Source organism: Triturus cristatus, chromosome 4_2, assembly GCF_964204655.1.
Source record: "Triturus cristatus chromosome 4_2, aTriCri1.1, whole genome shotgun sequence".
Classification (NCBI taxonomy): Eukaryota; Metazoa; Chordata; class Amphibia; order Caudata; family Salamandridae; genus Triturus; species Triturus cristatus.
Window position 1 is genome coordinate 365454780 of NC_140586.1, and position 19987 is coordinate 365474766.

Sequence of the window (19987 nt, forward strand, 5' to 3'; positions counted from 1 at the left end):
TATTGCATGCATAAATGATTCTAAATGTTTACTAAATGTTTTGACTAAATTGACAATTCCTCTTATTCAGATCTCTTCCTACAGGCATTGCCTGTGATCACTGGTACAATTGAGTGTCAAGTGTATTCATCCGTTTGTATGTCCTTTACACAAAAAAGATATCAGTTCTTGGGTAGGGTGACAAATAGAGAGTCGTCCATTTTTCTTTTAGTCTTGACAGAGCAACAGTGAATAAATTCGTTTTTGGCTTTCTGCTCTACATCGATCCCAACAAATAATGTCAAGAGCTCCCGATACCATCGATCCCATCCGGACAAGAAACATGTCTGGGATGAGATATGACCCAATGATGAAGTATGCCACGAAATATAGGTGAGGATCCTATCAAATAAGAATGATCCTATCTTGTGTTTGGTTGTGAAAACATTGAATTGGTTCTAATAGATCTTGTGATACTGGTTTTGTTATGATCATTCTGTCTGTCTATCAGAAACGGACGCCGAATAGCTAGGCCTGACACGGGCACATATTTCCGAGTGCAGAAGATTGTTTGCATCAGATCCAGTTGGGGTGTACATACATTCAGCTCTCAGTATGCTGGTGATATAGGTGATCTACTGTTTTCTCCCTTCTGCATGCTGCTTCTTGTGCTGCTCTCTGCTCAATGGGTTGCCCTTAGCTGCTTTATGAGTGAGTTAAATTACAGGCTGTCCTTTTCCACTGTGCACAGGCTCAAAAGTGGGGAGTCCTCCTGATTGCCATACACTTCTTTCCTTTTGGATACCTATCAGACGAGAGAGGTGGACCTACATGGCCATCAGGTGCTTATTACGGCACCTATTACGGGGCGGATTGGCCTAGATTCTTTGATTCATAAGAGTCATACACTGGATATCTGCCGTCCTGGGACCTGGCAAAAAATATATATGGCTCTCGTGCTGTGGGATGGAATGTCGACAGCTACAAGCCTTGGATATTTGTTGCATACACGCTAGCTTGCCCAGAAGATGTCCAGTGCCTGGACGAAATGCATTGGCTGTTTTGTACTGCAAATATTGGGATGTTCTTTTTCAAGAGAAAATAAATAAAAAAAGAAGAAGCTGAAAAGTTGTCTTCTGGAATTTGATTGGGACTCATATTATGTGTGTGTCGTCACTGGTTTAGTTGTGAATACACTTCAGCGCTGGTGAAGAGCAACAAACAGAGCGGACACTTGCAAAAACCTGCACTGCAGGTCTGAAGACCAAAACATCTATGAAAATTTAAGAGCACTATTCTTAATTTGTGAGGGCACTGTAAGAAAGGGTGAAGTGCAGGGTGCCCCTCAAGGCAATGCAACTCTACTTCAGGGAAGAGGCTGATGAAAGCGTTCAAACAGTTCCCAGGACCTCCGAGCATCTGGCTGTTAGAGCATGTGCGTGAGGTAGGGCATGCTTGGAAGAAATGTTCTTCGAGACACTACCCTGCAGAGCAAAAGTAAGACTTTCCAGTAAGTGAGACTCAGCTGATGACTCGTAAGAGTTCCCTGTGCCTTATACTTATAATGGGGTAATGGTATCTCCCAGCCCTTCAAAATATTCAAATTAGGGTGAAGTTAAAAATTTTGGGAAGAGAGCACATCTAAATAATTAGGCTGAACAATATGGTGATCGTATTGCAATCTAATATGATCTGTGGGCTAAATGGGAACGTGAAGTCAATTCCAAGGAGTCAGGTAATCTCCACACAGTGAATTGAGATATTTAAAACTGATATATGATCACAATACATAAACAATTTCTTTTTCTGTTATGCCTTTGCCGATTGTGGCTTTTATAGGCCTGTTACATTATCTTTGCTCCCCAATCGGTGACGTTTGAAGTCACTTCTTTAAGGATTTTCTTTAACTCTCTTGGTCTCTTTATGGTGAACTAAACCTCTGTGTGGATGACACTTCATCATCCATTGAAGAGTTCAAAAGTTAATCCTATTTTGCTTCTGAGCACCACATCATACAGGTTGGTGAAATGGGTCTGACCGCTTCAGCCACTGGCTGTCTTGCTCTGTGAGCAGCTGCGTTTCCTCTGGTCACTTAAGCAATCTACCTAAAAAGAAGCGCACTCCAGTGCTGGGGCTGGTGGACCAATACTTTTCTTTACCAATGCCTTTTTATTTCCATTCTTTATCCCTTTTTATAAGTCATCCATGTGTGATTAAACTATGCCTTCAGGTTACACTAATTCAAAGGATTACGGCTCCCGTGAGCCAACGGGCTGACGAGCCCTGGTTCTGCACCTGCGCGCCATGAGAGGTATTTGACCTGTTTTAATTACATTTTGGCAGTCCACTCGGCACCCCTTCACATTGTCCTGCTCCCTGCTGACGAGAGGCAACTACCTCGAAACACGTGTCCAGGGATGGCTAAATGCAACACATACTGTTTTCTTTTCACACATCGTGGCATAGGCGTACCCGCCGTCGCCACTACATTCATCACAGTCCTTTGGGGCAACTTGCTGGTGTGACGAGCAGTGTGCGACCAACTTGTGTTCAACTAATTCAAAGTCGCCATGGCAGGCTGCCTGATTTTTTTTATTTTTATTTCTGTGTCATATGCTGAAAATAAAAATAAAAAAGGTTAAAAAGTGACAATCACACCAGTTGGCCAAGGCCAGAATTATTGGCTCTGCTCATGCTGGTTTTTAATTTCGTGTGAAATTTGAATCCGAACCCAACCAATGGGTCAGAGGGTGTCATCCCTTCAGGACATGAACAATAAAAACTCCAGGAGTATTAATCAAGTGTCCCAGGTAGATAATCCCCAAAGCAAAAAATAACATTCCAGATCATTAGACAAATAACAGAATAATGTCTTCACCTCCCCCCCCTTCATTATACCCCCTTCACCCCCAAATGAAGGAGTTAATAACCTGAAGGTACGAAAATGATCAGATGCATAGAACCGTAGAAACAGAAACAAACATATGACCGCCATACAGGCTTTATTCTGTTATTATTCCCATCAGTGGGAATGGAGAGCTTCTTCCAAGCTTATAGTTGTATAATATCTATTTAAGACCCCAAGTCATATTTTAACATTTGAACACACTCTGGTAACAGTGGTGATCCGATATCCAGGATCTCTCTGGTGTGCTCCACCTAATGCCAGGCACTCCGTGTTCAGGTTAAAAAAGTTGGTTTCAGCTTTTTCAGGATGAATGTTGCCTCCTGCCATAAGAGCTCACTAGCATTAAATGCCTTGAACACAGCTATTCCACCATCAGTGGGATACAGTCAAAAAGTACATGGACCCCAGCATCATGCAGCTTCTGACGCATCATACAAGCCAGGCGCTAGGCGAATATCTATGACTGACTCCGGAATCTGGGGATCACGGTTCGATCCCCAGTGCCGCTGGCAGATTAGCCCAGCACCATGTGACTCTGGGCAATAGCTTGCTTAATCTTCCCGACAACTGTGGATTATTATTATTATTAAGTAAAGGTATGCTACACTGCAGGCTCTTACATCACCACATCAGCATTGCATTAACATATACCAACCTATTGGCTGTTTAATTTTAGTAGTCTTTGATGAAACTACTTTTTAGCGTCACATTTTTCAGTGGAGAACATTAATCCTGGGTACGTTAGCCTTACATTATTCCTTTATTATTAACTTCACTTTATTGTTTGCTTTTTTTAATGTGATGTCAAATGTATAGTTATGGATAAACAAATATAATATCCCCTATCAAATCAATAGCTAAAAGTTTCGCCTCTTCTTGCTATGTAGAAAACCACCCCACCTGCATTTTCCCTTTCTTCGTTGGCCACTGTCACCACAGGCACACTTCCATCATACCATTCAGCTAGTGTGTATGAATGGACTATAAATAGATATGCAAATCACTTTATCTTTTCTCTTGGCAGGGCTCTCAAACCTCCGAGACAGTAAAGCTATTTATTTTGTTCAATAAGATAAGTTCTCTCTTCAAATATGCAGCACTGCATTATGAGCAGATTTCATGTTATCTCCTTATGCCAATAACAGCAGTGCACAGCCTTTAAGCAGAAATCATGGTTCTGTTGTTGGCGGTGCCCTGACTGTGCATTGTGAGGAACAGGGCTGTATCCCATAAGTGCCTAGGCATGTGTTGGGATCGGCTTAGGGACCCTGCAGGATGTAAATGAATGGAAAAACGAAAACCAAGGAAACACATTAGAGGATACCGGGCCATGGAAAACCTATTTTCAAGAAAGACAACTTTAAGGAAACACAATTTAAATAAAAAAAATATGTTAACAAAAAAAAAAAAAAAAAACTAAAACATTTTTTATTACACTTAGAAATTATAAAGAACAATTCAATATATGTTAGCAATAGGAAACAGTGGCACACCCCATATCAAATCCTGGTTCAGGAAGAATGTTTTAAATTTTTTAAAACACAACAAATTTTACTACAATAACTATAATGCAAAGTTTTTTAGTCACGGTCTTCTAATTATATCATTTTTTGTTTTTATATACAAATGCATACAACAGAGAGGACTCTAAACAGCTATAACGAGAACATGCAGCCTGCACACAAACTGCACTTTGTAGTATATTGTAGTACTATAATAGTCCTATATGTACTGCAAAATATTATTCACAAACTTACAGGAGGAGACCTCCACATCAGCCTCTACAATCTTTTCTGTGCGGAGAGCTCTGCCCTTATTGCCAAGATCTCTGCACAGGTAAATCTGTGATTTAGTAGTAAATGTGGGAGAGAGGGTGGAGGTGCTGGAAAATGGGGAGGGCTATAGTGAGGAGGTTTTAAGGCAAGACTAAGGAAACAAAAGAGTAAGCCGATTCCTATTTACAATTAGTACTTCAAAAACCACCACAGCCTGCCTTGCTCCACTAGCGCAGAAATAGCAGAAACATTTGCAACACATTTCAAAAGGGTGTATTCTCCAGTATGCAGCAAGACCGAGACCGACTGCACAGAATTCCTGTGTGATTTTGCCCTGCCCATGTTGTCCGTTGATAGGCGTGACAGGCTTGAGGCGGACTTTACTGAGGAGGAGCTCGGGAATGCTCTAAACTCCCTGCAATCGGGGAAAGCGTCCGGGCCAAATGGGCTCCCGGTGGAGATATATAAAAGGCAGGCGTCGAATGTGACTGACCCCCTTCTTAGGATGTTCGTTGAGGCGCCCGAGGCCGGGAGACTTCCCCCTGACCAGAGGGAAGCGACGATCGTAGTAATTCATAAAACAGGGAAGCCGGCGGACCAGTGCACTTCATACCGCCCCATATCTCTAATAAACGTGGTGGCCACGGTCTTGGCTAAAGCCCTAGCGGATAGGCTGATGTCTGTTATATCAGAGTTAGTAAACGTTGACCAATCCGGGTTTATGCCCCGTAGAAGCACCCGCAATAATTTACGGCGATTATATGGGGTGCTGTATATGACCGAGGATGTTGGTAATACACAGATGGCTCTGATGTCGCTTGATGCCTCAATGGCATTTGATAGTATCAAATGGCCGTATCGGTTCATGGTCCTTCAGAGATTGGGCTTTGACCCCATCTTCTGCAGTTGGGTACGGCTCCTGTACGAACAACCCACGGTACGGGTGAGAGTCAATGGGGCACTATCGAGAGCTTTCCCCCTGCGGAGAGGTACCAGGCAGGGTTGCCCTCTGTTCCCCCTCCTCTTTGCTTTAGCTCTGGAACCACTGGCCCATTGGATCAGGAGGGACCCCACGATTTGGGGACTGGCGGTGACGGGAGAGTGGGAAGAGCGCATCTCCCTCTACGCTGCCAATATTGTCCTGTATCTGGTGAGACCGTACCACTCGATTGCTCAGGTGCTGCATCTTTTTGACCTGTTTGGCAGGTATTCTGGGTATACCATTAACTGGTCCAAATCAGTGATTTCTCATTATCCATTCCCCCTCCTCGGGTCCCCTCTTGGTACTCCGCCCCGGTGGTAACAGAGGGCTTCAAATACCTAGGAGTCTATGTTACGAGGGACAAGAAGGTGTTATTTGACAGAACTCTTGAACCCCAGTTGGGCCGTCTGCGCGCTGATGTGAGTCATTGGCATTCTCTTCAACTCACTCTCATGGGCAGGGCGGCATTATATAAAATGCTGGCATTACCAAAACTCCTTTATATTCTACAGAATACACCCTACTCTGTCCCCCCCCCCCCCGAGTGTGTTCAAATGAACATCACAGGAATTACGCACCTTGCTGTGAGACGGAGGGTCCCCTAGAATCGCGCTGCAAAAGTTAAACAGGGGTGTATATGATGGGGGACTGGCACTTCCAGATGTCAAATTATATTACTGGGCTTCGCAGCTCCAAGTGATTAATGACTGGGTCTATGCGGACAGTAGCGAACACGCATACAGAGTAGATGGGATGGTTGTGCCAGGGGGCAATTGTGAACCCCTCCTCTACACACGGAGGTTGCAGAGGGGGTGGCCCGAACACACCAGAGTAGTGTTGCAGTGCTGGAGAGAGGCTAATGAACTTTTAGGCTGGGCAAACACATTAACCGGGAGAACCCCATTGTGGCTTGGCGGGCAACTGCGGGAGATGTCTGCTCTAACAGGGTTTAAAGGATGGAAGTTAATTGGTACTGAATAAGACATCTGGAAAGGGGATTCCTCCAGCTCCTTTGAATACCTTCAAAAGGAATATAACCTCCATCAATCGCAACGATATCATCATATACGACTCCTGCACGCCCTTAGGTCACACATACCAGGCGATACGTCCATTCCGGAGTACTCCCCAATGGAAGACAGGTTGCTATTAGACCCCATTTTGGAAAAACCCACGTCCACTATCTATCGTAAACTAATAAACAACCTACCCGATCCCCTGACCGCGCTTCGGTCGGCCTGGGCCAAAGATCTTGGAGAAATAGTCGATGAGGACTGGCAAGATGCGATACAAAGTCCTAGAGAAATTGCGATCCGTTCAAGGTTCTGGCTGGTGTAGCTGAAATTCCTTCACCGTACATACTACCCTTGAACACACCTTTTTAAATGGGGTAAGAGTCACTCGGCATTATATCTAAGGAGTGGTCACCAGGAGGGCACTTTCTTCCATATACTGTGGGAGTGTCCGGAGATCATCCCCTTCTGGACGAGGGTTACTAATGTAATGTCTAGGGTGGTGGGGGAGACAGTTCCGTTGGAGCCTAAGTGGCTTTTACTAATGATTAAAGGGGACACTGACTGGTCCAGGTATGTGGAAATATGGTTAGCTCTGGCACCGGGAGTGGCGAAACGAAATATTGCTCGGGGGTGGGGAGCACGGACAGCCCCGCACTGGGAGGAATGGGAGCGCCAGAGGGCCAAAGAAATTGTATACAAAAGCAGAGGGTGTACCAAGAAATGGAAGAAAGTGTGGGGGCCCTGGCATCAGTACAGAGAATCTGGGGCGGACGCTGTGGGGTGAGAGGGATGAAGATGGTGGATTATTATCCTCGCTGTTCCCAATTGTTGATTATATGGTCCACTATAGTGATATCTCCAAATGTGCCTCATGGATATTGTATTGTACTGAATGATCTCTTGAGCATTGTTAATAAAAAAGATTTAAAAAAAAAGTAAAAATACCACAGCCAAAAAGTTCCCAAAACAGATGTAAAGGCACTCCAGCTCAGACCCGGCATATGTCCAGCACCACACATGGACAGCTACTAGCAATTTAACACCCTCCTAAAGAAGATAATGGAGGCAGAAACTTAAAATAAAAGCCCATAGGAAAAATATTGTTACAAAACTGTATTTGTTTCGACTTAAAAAAATAATAATTTTGTAATTTAATGTTAAAAGTATACATTAATATAAAATATTAATTAATATATTGCATTAATATATAATATTGTGTTATAAAATATTTTAATACACGTTTACATTTTTAAATTAAATTATTTAAATAAATTCTATACATATAACTTTCAGCAACTGCTAATACATCAAACGCATTTTACATTTAGTGGGATTTTTTCAAATAAATCGTTAAAAAATAACTAATGTAATTAAATTTATTTGAAGTATTTAAATACACTGTTCAAAGTTAAGTCAATTGTGATGTGGCTTATTTTGTTCTATATTTAAAATATATTAAATTAATTTACATTTTACAAAATATTTTTACAATTATTTTTTTTAGAAGTTAGATGAATATTTATAATGTTCTCCAAACCAACATAGGGAGACCTCTGTCCCAGTGGCAGAGACCTTTACCAACATGTAAAAAGTTGCTAGTTGTAACTTTACACTTCAAACTGTGACACAGCTCTCTTTTTCTGTTAGCTATTCACTATTACACTCCGAAATGGTGAATAGCTCACAGTATATTTACTGCAAAGTGTAGGAGAAACTGAACACCTGTAGATCTACTCACGTCTAAATTTACCTTTGCGAATAGGCCTACATTACGATATGTGCATTTCAACATGTAGTCCACATGTACCAGTAAGCAACTAAATGGTACAAATGTGTTCTATTTGAAAGATGTGTTAAGTTTGTTCTAAAGAGCTTATTTGTGGATAACTATTTAGGTAGTGAAATCGGGCGTTTCAAAAATTATTGTTATAGAGTGCAATCTAGACCCTCACACAAACTTATGCATTCTATTTTAGGTTAAAAACAAAGAGAGGAGAACTCCAGCAGGAATCCTCAATACCTCCACTTTTCAGTCAGATTGTGTCTGAATGATGGGCGAGCTAGTTATGTTTTGGTTGAATAAGCTTAATTTCTTTTTTTGTCGTTACATCTCAGTATTCACCTGTCCAAAACCAAAGAAGAATCTTGTAAAGTAAGTACAAAGTAAGTACAGTAAGAAGGGGTAATGGGTGAAGCCACAGAAGGCATAAAGACATTTTGTGTTGAAAGACTAATTGTAAAAGAAAATCCATCTATATCTATGTATATTTATCTATATCTCTATATTTATATATCTATATCTAGCTCTCTCTCTAATATATATATATATATTCCCGTAACCCAACATAGACACGTTGTATGGGCGGGGAGGCTATCCTTGGTTTCAAATAGCGAACATCTTGTCTCAAGATTTGTTGAGTAGGTGAGAATGACTACGTCCCTTGGAATGCCTTGTTTGTCTACCTCCTGGCTCCTTCTCCTGAAGTTACAATCGCTATATTGACAAATAACTGTGAGGACAACAGATGTTGAGAACATGCATAGTAGAAACAATTTTATTTCTTTATTTGCATTTTTTAACGTCACAGATTTTTTTTTAAGGCACAGGGAAATTAAAGGATTTGCCCAAAATCACAGAATGTTGAGCCAATGCCGGGACTCGAACCTGGCCCCCCAGTGCCAAAGTCAGCAGCTTAGGCCATTAGGCCACAATTCCTCCACTAGTTGAATGCTTGAATGTATCTGAGCCACTAATAATCTCTCTGGACAGCATTTCTGTCCTTCATTTATGAGCTCTTCTGTACCATTAGACACAGACCAGCCATACGCAAATCATACTTGGTGCAGTCCTGCTATAGCATCAGACTCAAACTGCACCTCCCTGATGAGGCCTAACAAAGTCGAAACAAGTCTGACATTACTGGCGCTCCCATTCCGAGGGCATCTGGTCTGGCTGGACGGTCCACCGCGGGACAAGGCCACGACTGGTTTGCACATGGCTAATGTGGAATATAGCCCAGGGGTGAAATTAGTTCCACTCCATCACTTATTCTGCTGTAAAATTGAGTTTCTCCAAGGAGGAGAAGTAAACTCTGAATCGATGAACAGCTCAGTGCGCCACATGGACTAGCAAACGTCACTAATGAAATGAGGCCAACAAAGTCGTCACTGGTCTGAGACTGCCGGCGGTCCGGCTTAGAAGCGACCTGGTAGTTTGGACCTAACTGACACTTTCTGATTTCTAGAACACTGGTCCCCATCCATACTGGCTCAATCTAAAAGCGAAGAAGTAGAAGGCAGCCCAGAAGGATTACCAATGGTGCAGGTTAAGTCAAATGTTCACACATTTCACTCATAACTTTTTGTGATGCCTGAAGGAGTATCCCAAAAAAGGCGACATAGGCCAAGACATGACATGAGACTGAGCTTTGTGTGCTGTGGGTCTCTAGCAGCACCCTCAGTCATGACCGCATTCTGTGGTTGCTTCTGTTCCTGTTGAGAGGGGACCTGACCGGATACCCTGATCTGGATCTTCCCTTGTAGGGCAGGGCAAAAGATTAATTTGCATTTGACTGGTTCCTACCTGAAGTGACACTGCTGAGTTAAAAGAAATTGAATTTGAATGCAGGCCTGAGAAATTGCCAGTGGCTGAAACCAATTCAAGTATTTCATCCATCACTTATGCGCGGTCTTAGAATTCAAAGCAAAGCGTGTATTGTCAATCAGGTCCATTTGTCTTCATTTGCTCTATTTGTCTTTAGATTTAGTTCTCGTTTGAGAGTCGTTTACCACCTACTTGAAGTAGGTGGCAAACTGCGAGTGTTTAGCGGCCACAAATGCAAAACAATAGTAAATGGCAGTGAGTCTCATTTTTCGGAAGGGACGCCCCTTCCTAATAGCAAGAGTCGCAAACGCTATTTTGCGAGTCAGTGACTTGCAAAATAGCGTTTGTAGATGCCATTACCTTTTTTTGCGGTCGCAAACAAGCCGATCTCCCGTTTGAGAGCGCAAACAATGGTGGTACATCTGCCCCCAAGTAATCTGTACTGGATAGCTTGTGGGAGTGGGGGACAGTACCAACTGAAAGGCCACCAAAACAGTTAGAGGGAAGGAGAATAGGCCATAGGTTACCTAACACTTGGAGAGGCAGACCCCCATCAGCTGCCTGTCCCCCTGGGGCACTCCTGGAAATGCCAATGTGTGCCCAAAGCCCTGAACAGAGAATCCCCTGTGCTTGAAGTACTGACCTGAAAGAGCTCATTCTTGACAGATCAGATCGAACTCTTCTATTTGAAAGCTCCTGCAAATCTTAGCACCCAGCTCGTGCTTGTCTTCTCTGTAAACCCCGCCCCTTTTCTCCTCGCTTCCTGTTGCTTAGTTCCAGAGTGAAGCCTGTGGGTCCGGAACCCGCACGTTCCTCTTTGAGGGCAGGATTAATGACCAATATCTTCAGGAACCTCTTATCTAACAAGGTTATTTACAGGGTGGTAACACTACTAAAAATGTTCTGGCTAAAGGCACAGAGCTCACTGCCATTTGGGGAAAGTAAACACCCTCATATGTTTAGGTCTCGGCTAGCGAAGGCTGCGCTTGCGCAGTCTCGCTCGCGAGATATAATGACTTGGCGGGTTCAAGCCCCTCTTCTCCCCTCTTCTCCATTGGCTGGCCTCTTGAATGCTGGCCAGCCATTGGAGAAGAGGTCCGTCACTCCGAACAGGCCCCGTCCTATTCGGATTCGGGGGCGTGTTTTTTGCAACTTTTCTAATTATCTCCTCCAGCCAATGGCAAGAGGAGAACACGCCCCCGAATCTGAAACCACCGCTGCCTTTCTCCGAGGCATTTCTGCTTTGCCTCGGAGAAAGGCGGCGGTGTTCATGGCTCTCGCCAGGTAAGGCAACAGTTTTGCCAGTACTTGTTATCTATTTAAGTATGCAGTCCTTATATAATGCAACTGGGTATATTATAAGGAGGCGTCCAGTCCTATGTAATGTAACTGTTTATATTGTAAAGCGCTGTGACACCTTCGAGTAAAGTACGCACTATATAAACACCAGTCACAGAACCTTCCTCTTTCCACCCACTGGCCCTCCCTCCAGCCACAGACCCTCCTCTCTCCACCCACTGACCCTACCTCCACTCCCAGACCCTTCCTCTCTCTTCCGAAGCCCCTCCCTCCACCCCAGACCTTTCTTCTCTCTCATGAAACCCCTCCCGCAACTCGCAGGCCCTTCATCTCTCCAGCTACAGGCCCTCCGTCCACCCCAGGTCCTTCCTCTCTCTCCCGAAGCCCCTCCTCTACCTCGCCCTCAGCCGGCCTGAACCGGAAGTAGCGGGGCCAGGAGAGGCGTGCTCTGGAGGGATACAGGAAGCAAAGGCAGCCCCCTGGGAAAGAGCGCCTGGCTCTGACCAGGAGGGCTCGAAGCGGGCTCCTGTCCCGGCCCAGCGAGCGGCATGAAGAACCCGCGGGAGGCCGCGAGAGGGCGGCAGGGCCCCGGCCGGCGGCCCCAGGTGAGGCGGGAGAGCAACCCCAGCGGGTACCGATGTGTGCGCTCTGGGCTCCACCTCAGCATCCCGGGGCCCCTGCACGCACATGCCGCGGGCGGCAGACCACACTACCGCTACTGGCACAGCACACACTTCTACTGCCCCCTTCGGCTCACAATTGTCCCATATTCACCTTAGCTGTTCCATCCACCCCACATCTGTCCCCCACTCGCCTTAACTGCCCCCACACTCACTTCAACTGTCCCACCCGCTCCTCACCTGTCCCACACTAACCTCAACTATACCCGACTCACCTCAGCTCCTTCACCCACCCCATAACTATCCCACACTCACCACAACTGTTCCACCTCTATCACACTCTCCTTACCCAATTTAACTACTACTCTCTCCACCACTGTACTACCTCTCCACAAAATGTGCCACGCTCTAGCTGTCCTACCTCTCCACAACTGATCTACCTTCTCCGCGACTGTCGCAGCTTCTTCACAACTGTCCCACACCCACCGTAATTGTCACACTTCTTCACTAGTGGACTACCATCTCCGCAGTTGTCGCAGATTTCCCACAACTCTCCCACCCTCCTTCTCACTTGCCCCCTTCCTCTTCTGACCTGCCTCGCCCTCATAACAACTGCCCAGCTTTTACCAAAACTGTCCCAATCATCTCAGCTGCCCCGCGCATCTACACACGGTTTCTCAGTCCCACTTCATATGAGCTATCTGCTCTTATCATAAATGAATCAATGCACGTACCCGACACACCGTGTTGTAGTTGTATGTATCCACACTATGTTTGAGGCCTCCTACCGGACCATTTTAGGGGAAACCCTGTATCTGCATCCAGGGGAGGGGTTTTCAACCTCTCTTCGTGTTGTTTAGGTACAGTGTTTACAGGCCTCAGCTTATTTGACAGCTTATTACATTCTCTGTACTTGGCTTGCTTACAGTGAACTCTCGCACTTGGTGAGAATGATTTGTAAAAAGAAAGCCCAGCGATGACACGGGGCGAGGTGGTTACCCTGTGAACTCGTACAGAGCACCCCAAAATGGAGGTCACCGCTACAGAGGAGACCACAATCTTCCTCCGCTACAGAGAGGGGTCCCCGTACTTCCTCCACCATAGTGAGAACTCGTATTTCCATACCTTGCCTGAGACAGTTCGCTGTATCTGCCTTCACCCCAGAAGAGGCCTTCCATCTGCCCCCATCTATACGCCTCCAGAATGGGGTCTGCACAGTCATTTTGAGGTTTTTTTCGACCTCCCCGTAAAGCATTGGGAAGCTGGTATTTGGGGCTGTGCACTGTGGGACTTGTAGTACGGTTGTTGGAAAATCTAGGAGTGGTGTAAGATGTTGAAAATGACTGGTTAAAAGGTCGGGTGACAGTTGCACTCAAGCCAGACCTAAAAAAAAAAAAATCAACGCTCTCCCGTGAATACGAACAGAAGACGTCTGTGAAAGGAGTATTAACGGAAAATTCATTCCAGTCTCAAATAAAGGGCTGTCGAGTTACAGAGGGTGGGAGACCTATTATTAGGGTGCAAACCTTGCAGGCTTTCCATGTGACTGTTAAGAGCAAGGTGAGACTTTAAGTAGGGGGTGCCAGATTGCTGAAATACAGTATACTGTATGTCATGATGACTCTGGTGTTTAATGTTCTTCCTAGAGAGAGATCGGAGTTTTGTCCAGTGGAAGTTTTGACTCCTGGAAAGGTAGCACATAGGGTTAATGTGCCTGCAGCAAAGAACATGTACCATGCAGATCACAAAGTGCACCTAATGTAAATAGGTCAGTGGGCTACTGCGTGTGTGTGTGTGTGTGTGTGTGTGTGTGTGTAGGTGGCTCTGTGGGTGGCTCTATTTGTGTGTGGGTTGCTCTATGTGAGTAGCTCTGTGGGTGGCTCTGTGTGTGTGGGTGGCTTTGTGTGTGGCTCTGTGTGGGTGCAATTGCAATAGGTCTCGCATTTGAGAGTGATTAAGCTGTTGACATTGTAAATAACAGTGCCGTTTCTTTAACCCCTTCGACGCGCATGACGGAACGGTTCCGTCATGCACGTCGGTTGCGCTGTGCGCATGACGGAACCGTTCCGTCATGGCCCCGCCCGCGCACAGAACCTTCAGCGTGGCGCGGAAATCCGCGCCGCGCTGAAGGGGTTAAATGTTTTAAAAACCTAAACAAAAATAATGTCATGAACAATGCCAATAGCTCTAACTTTAACAAGCATTTACAATGCAACGGTCTCGGCATTGTTAAAGTTAGAGCTATTGGCATTGCTCATGACATTATTTTTGTTTTTGTTTTTAAAACATGTAGAGAAACGGCATTGTTATTTACAATGTCAATAGCTTAATCAGTGCGTGTGTAGGTGGCTGTGTGTGTGGGTGCAAATGCAATAGGTCTCGCATTTGAGAGTGATTAAGCTACTGACATTGTAAATAACAATGCCGTTTCTTTAAATGTTTTAAAAACAAAAACATAAACAAAAATAATGTCATGAGCAATGCCAATAGCTCTAACTTTACCAATGCCGAGACCATTGCATTGTAAATGCTTGTTATATCTGTGCTAGCAGCACTGCAGGCAGCAATACAAATGTCAGCATAACATTTGTGATTAATGTTCCTGCTAGAGAGATTGGAGTTTTGACTAGTGGCAGTTTTGACTCTCCATAAGGTAGCGCAGAGGGTTAATATGCCTGGTGCAAAGAACAGATCTGTATTGTATGTGGATATCTGAGTGGAACAGTAAAGCCAGCTTTTACCAGCGCTTTGAAACAAATGAAATGTATTTGAGAGAGGGCTATTGAGAGATGAAGGGCACTTTTGCTTGGGTGGAGGGAGGGAATCCGGGAGGATTATGGGATGGGGACGGGCGCCAAAAGAAATTGTCGCACCGGGCGCCACCAGCGCTAAAGCCGGCCATGGCCATAGCCATTACATTTTGCAACATCCTCGAAGGAAAGAAAATCTAAACATTTTGGATCAAGCAGCCTTACCCAATCACCGCATGTCCAAACCAAATTCCTTCCTCGTCTTGCACTAAGAGTAAGGTGTGAAAATAATCCATTGCCTACAGGCCCCAGATCTTGATTTCTTTTAACACACAAATAAACCCCCCATCAAATTTATTTAGCCAGGAGTCCCCAGTAAATTCTTTCTGACTCCTGTTTTATGTTCCAAATACTAAAATGACTACTTAAAAGTAGAGATAAGATAGACTTTCAAAAAATCTTTTCCCATGCGAAATGTCCTACTTTAATGCACTTCTAATAGAGGCAAAGGTTAAACACCCCAATAACCAAGTAGCCATAGATCCACTACCCACTATTAAGCAGACATTCTTAAACACAGGAAGAAAAATAATAGAAAGTTGAACATTTTTGGTAGAAGACCCCTAAAGTGTGTCACTTTACATCTATTTAGAACCAATACTCCTCTAGTTAGTTAAAAATGCATAAAATCAGATTCTCCTTGGTAAAGGCGATATGAAGATAAGGAAACATTAGGTGGTGGCCTAGACTACCAACAGCAAGGGTTGCACCAACTTATCACTTAAATTCAGTAAATAGCTTCACATTACTGTGGAAAGGGGTCTCATTAGATCACTTCACCAGATAACCATAAAGCTGCTCCAATTACGCAACAGACATCTACAACAGAAGAAACACTATAAAGTACTGTTGGGAGAGGAAAGTCCCTCTCTTGGTGATGGAAGTGTACCCCTGCCCTTAGTGCCCTAGCTGCAAAGATATCTGGATCGTATTATGCACGTGTGCAATGACATATGCCTGCCTAACGGAATGTGGTCTAGCTGTACTTGGGATTGGTGCCCAAAGCGCTTTCCTCATGATGGTGAAAGGCTATTGCCTTTACCAGGAGTTAAGCAGCATGAGTATGTAGTGATCAGTAGGAGTGTGTCACTAGAGTGAGGTCTACAGGCTCACTCATGTAAAGTTCTGCTGCTCTGTTCTTAACTCACCAAGGTAGTATGTATCGCTGTGCTGCACGTGTGTGGTTGCATGTGTGTGCTGGGTGTGTGTGTGCCTGTGAGTGGTACAATGCATAGAACACTGGGTTCCATTTTGGGAGACCAGGGGCAGAATGGAGGAGCATCAGGAGGTAGAGGATCCCTCCCCCCCAAAAAAACCTGATTTGTGGATTGCTGCATTCCTGAGAGCTGGATGAGACACACAATGGAGGAAGGAAGAGACAGGCTTTTCGACACCTTTCAAAGTGTGCTCTTTGATTGAGGGAGAGGTCACTGGAAAGGGGCCTGGGCACATCCTAGGAAGGAGATGGGGCAGATAAAAGAATCCAAGACTAGGACTGAGGCCCTGGGATAACCTTTTGAATCACATATCCCTGTGGCTGACATTCAGGTGTGAACCTCTAGATGTTCCCATGGCCTGTGTTGTGGGGCTGTCAGATTTGGAGATGCTGCTGCTGTGACACACTGCTTTTTGGAAGAAGGGCGGCGGAGCAGGCACTTCAAAAGGAAGCAGGTCCCGGACTCAAACTTCAAAGAATAAGATACTAAATTACGATTTGTTTCTGGAAATGGACTATAAGAAGGGGTGCTTGAGTCCCGCAAAACTGTCAAATGGCAAGCAGCCAGTCAGGCTGTGAGAGGGGTAGAAGCCCAGCAAGACTGTCGAACTGCGTGAGAAGCTCTGCAAGACTTCTGCCTGTGACCAGGGCTGGGGACTAAGGTCTGCTAGTTTCCCAGCTAGGTGAGAGGACATAACCCAGAGAAATCCAAGACCATCAGGCCTGGAGCACCAGCGCCTGCTTGCTTGCCAAGACCTGTGAGGAAGAGGAGAGCGCTTGGAGGGAGAAAGGTCCAATGGGGGATCCTAGCAAGTTGACCCCCATCGCGACATGTGAGGAAGTGGCTGCTGCACTGATGGGGCAGTCTCCCATGTGCAGATTCAAGTTGGTGACCTCGTAAGCCAGAGGGGGCCGCTGTGAAGCTAGCCATTGCTCCACTGATAGGGCTGTCGCCCATGTGCAGGTAAAAGTTGGCGACCCCATATGGGTGTGCTGAACGGGCTATTGCACTTTGTGGAGTAAAGTTGGCTACCCAGTATGTCAGAGGTGGCCACCATGAAGATTGTATTACTGCTGTGCCAAAACTGGCAGTCACCAATGTGCCCTGTAAAGTCAGTGACCCCTATATGCCAGTGGGGGCTGCCATGGAGTGCAAGAGTCATTACCTGGTTTCATTGATGCAGAGAAGTAGTGACACTGTGGTGAAATGTGAGTGCCCAAGTCCCAACTGAAGCACTGAAAACTGAGTGATCATTCCCCTACCAGTGAGAAGGCTCAGAGGAACGTACTGTATCATCAGAGGAAGTGCCATGGACGACCAGCCGCTGCTACTGCAAAGCAGAGAGTGCTACTCACCGCCAGCAGCCACTGTAGACCTCTGCATCGGCCAAGTTGAATGCTCTAGGGCTGGTAGCACAACTCCTGCAGGAGCGGGTGAGACTGATTGAAGGGCCAAAGGGTCCAGGAAAGCTTGTTCTGCCCCATAGCACTTAATTGGCTGGAACACTTTTTGACTTCAGAGTGGTAACTGAGACTCTGGCTTCTAGTGAGACCTAACCTGAACGTCGCCTATCATGATTGGAAGTGGTACTTGGGGAGGCCTGCCCTTCGGACATTAGAGTACAGACCTCAGGGGATTGTATGTATTTGTGAATGCTGTATTTTACTTTGTGCTCATAGATAAATACTCCTTTTAAAAAGAAATAAAAGTAAGTATTTGACTGGACTTTCTTTTATTGCCACTATTGAACGTGTTGTGAGCCTGTGTTCATCCACCAGCATTTACCCCCCTCCCCCCACAAGAAGCCTTGGACTACTCGACCCAGACTAATATGCAGTGTCAAGTGCTGAGAGGGTGCTTGACCCACTTGCGAGGACCCCTAGTAGTTGGACCCCCAGACATAAGGAATAAAAGGCAGCAACCCGCCATGGTCAGACCCAATGGCTCCTGCTTGCCCTGTGGCCCTCTGAAAGGGAATCGGCCAAGTACATAGACAAACCTGAGGGATGCAAGGGCTCGGATGCCTGCACAACGTAATGAATCTGGTGCAACTACAGGTTGTAAAACCTTTTGTTCATAATATTCTGGAACTTGTTGTGTCAGTTGTAGAATATTGGGAGAATAGTAATTGTTACAGAAAGTTTGAAACACTGCAAAGGGAACCCTTGGCATTCACATGAGACAACATCCTGCTTCTAATCTTTATTATAAATACACATATATTTGTCCCATGTTCAAGCCCATCTGTGTCCCTCCCTCTCAACCCCACCTGTCCCCTTCCTCCATGTTTCTGCCCTGCACAAATGCTCTACAGTCTTCTCCATCAGCATCTCCTCTCCTTAGTCTGACAGTCCCTTTAAACACCAGAATGTAGCGCTCAGTAGTCACGAATCTAGCAGCTCGCTTCACAATCATTATCCCTCACACCATTGAGCTATCCCTGGTTAAGTACATACCTCTTTGATTATCTTTGTATCTGTGTACCTTTCTGTTTAAATCCACCAATCTATCCATCCTATGGAGCCCGGCACACCAATCCCCAAGGACAAGGGCTCTCATGGGACAGGGAAGAGGAGATCTTGAGGTAAGAACCTCAGAGAAGACTTGGTGGGACTATGAAAACAAAGGGACAGGGTGGCATGTATACCATACCTGGGTGAGAGAGACTCTTACAGTCCCAAACTCTTGACTCCTGAGGACCCCCACTGAATCACTACTGGAGTCCGGGGACCCCCAAGCAATTTTTACAATTTCGGGGGCCGATTTCAGGGGGGGGCCTGAATCTTTAAGCAATAGGCAGAGTGGAGCTGCAGAGGCTCTTAGAAGGGGTGAAAAAACAGTAAGGCCACATTAACGTGCAAGTGGTCTTTAAAAGACCTGTGAAATACTCGGGCGGCTGTGTGTGTGTGCCTGGGCTGCCACACAGGTGGGGGAGGGGGCGGTTTGGTATATGCACTGCCAGCAACCTGCCAGGCCAGTGAGTGCAGAACACTTGCATCACCCTCTCTCTGCCTGCCATTGCACTCCACAGGGCCGGCTTTAGTGCTGGTGGCGCCCTGTGCGACAATGTTTGTTGGCGCCCCCCCAATGACCACCTCCACCAGGGAGTCTCTCACTAGCACCCTTTAACAGTGACGAAGTCTCCATAACCACACTCTCTCAGATGCATTGAATTAGTTATATAGCGCCACTCATACCAGTGCAGGGTGTCCGGGCACTTTGCATCACACACACATTACACAGAGACAATCAATCATACGTGTGTAAATCAGTGTATAGGAAACGTTACATAAGCCAAAAGACTAAAAGTGTAGGAGTCACATGTCATCCATACTGGTAGGCAGTATAGTTTAAGACTGCTTGGTGTGGAGAAGCACAAACTCAGAGTCGAAAAAGAAACAGCATAGTTGGGAGTTCTCTTTAATAATAAGAATCAATTTCTAGCCAAATTAATCCTTTTTGCAACATTAATCAATGTTCTAATAATGTATTCTTTGCAGTGTGTATGCAGTTCTGGGATGAAAGTTAATAGCTCACTATTGTGTATTAGGACTTTAAGTTATAAATTGCAAGTAACAAAAGGAGGTTTCTTTTGAAAGCAGTAACCTGCTGATCTGTACATCATACGCACTCTGTAATCACTTGGTACACGTTCTTTGCAGCAGGCATATTAACCCTCTGCACTAACTTCACATAAGTCAAAACCTCAACTATGCAAAATGCTGATCTCTCTCGGACGATAATTAATCACAGGAGTTATTGTGACATTTATGTGAG

At 45.3% G+C, this 19987-nt stretch overlaps 1 protein-coding gene across 2 annotated transcripts in view; it reads right to left on the reverse strand.

Annotated features, from left to right (window-relative positions):
- Nucleotides 1-19987, reverse strand: part of LOC146833896 (carboxyl-terminal PDZ ligand of neuronal nitric oxide synthase protein-like) — a 1023200-nt gene that overhangs the window by 767925 nt on the left and 235288 nt on the right. The gene's annotated exons all lie outside the window — the stretch shown is intronic.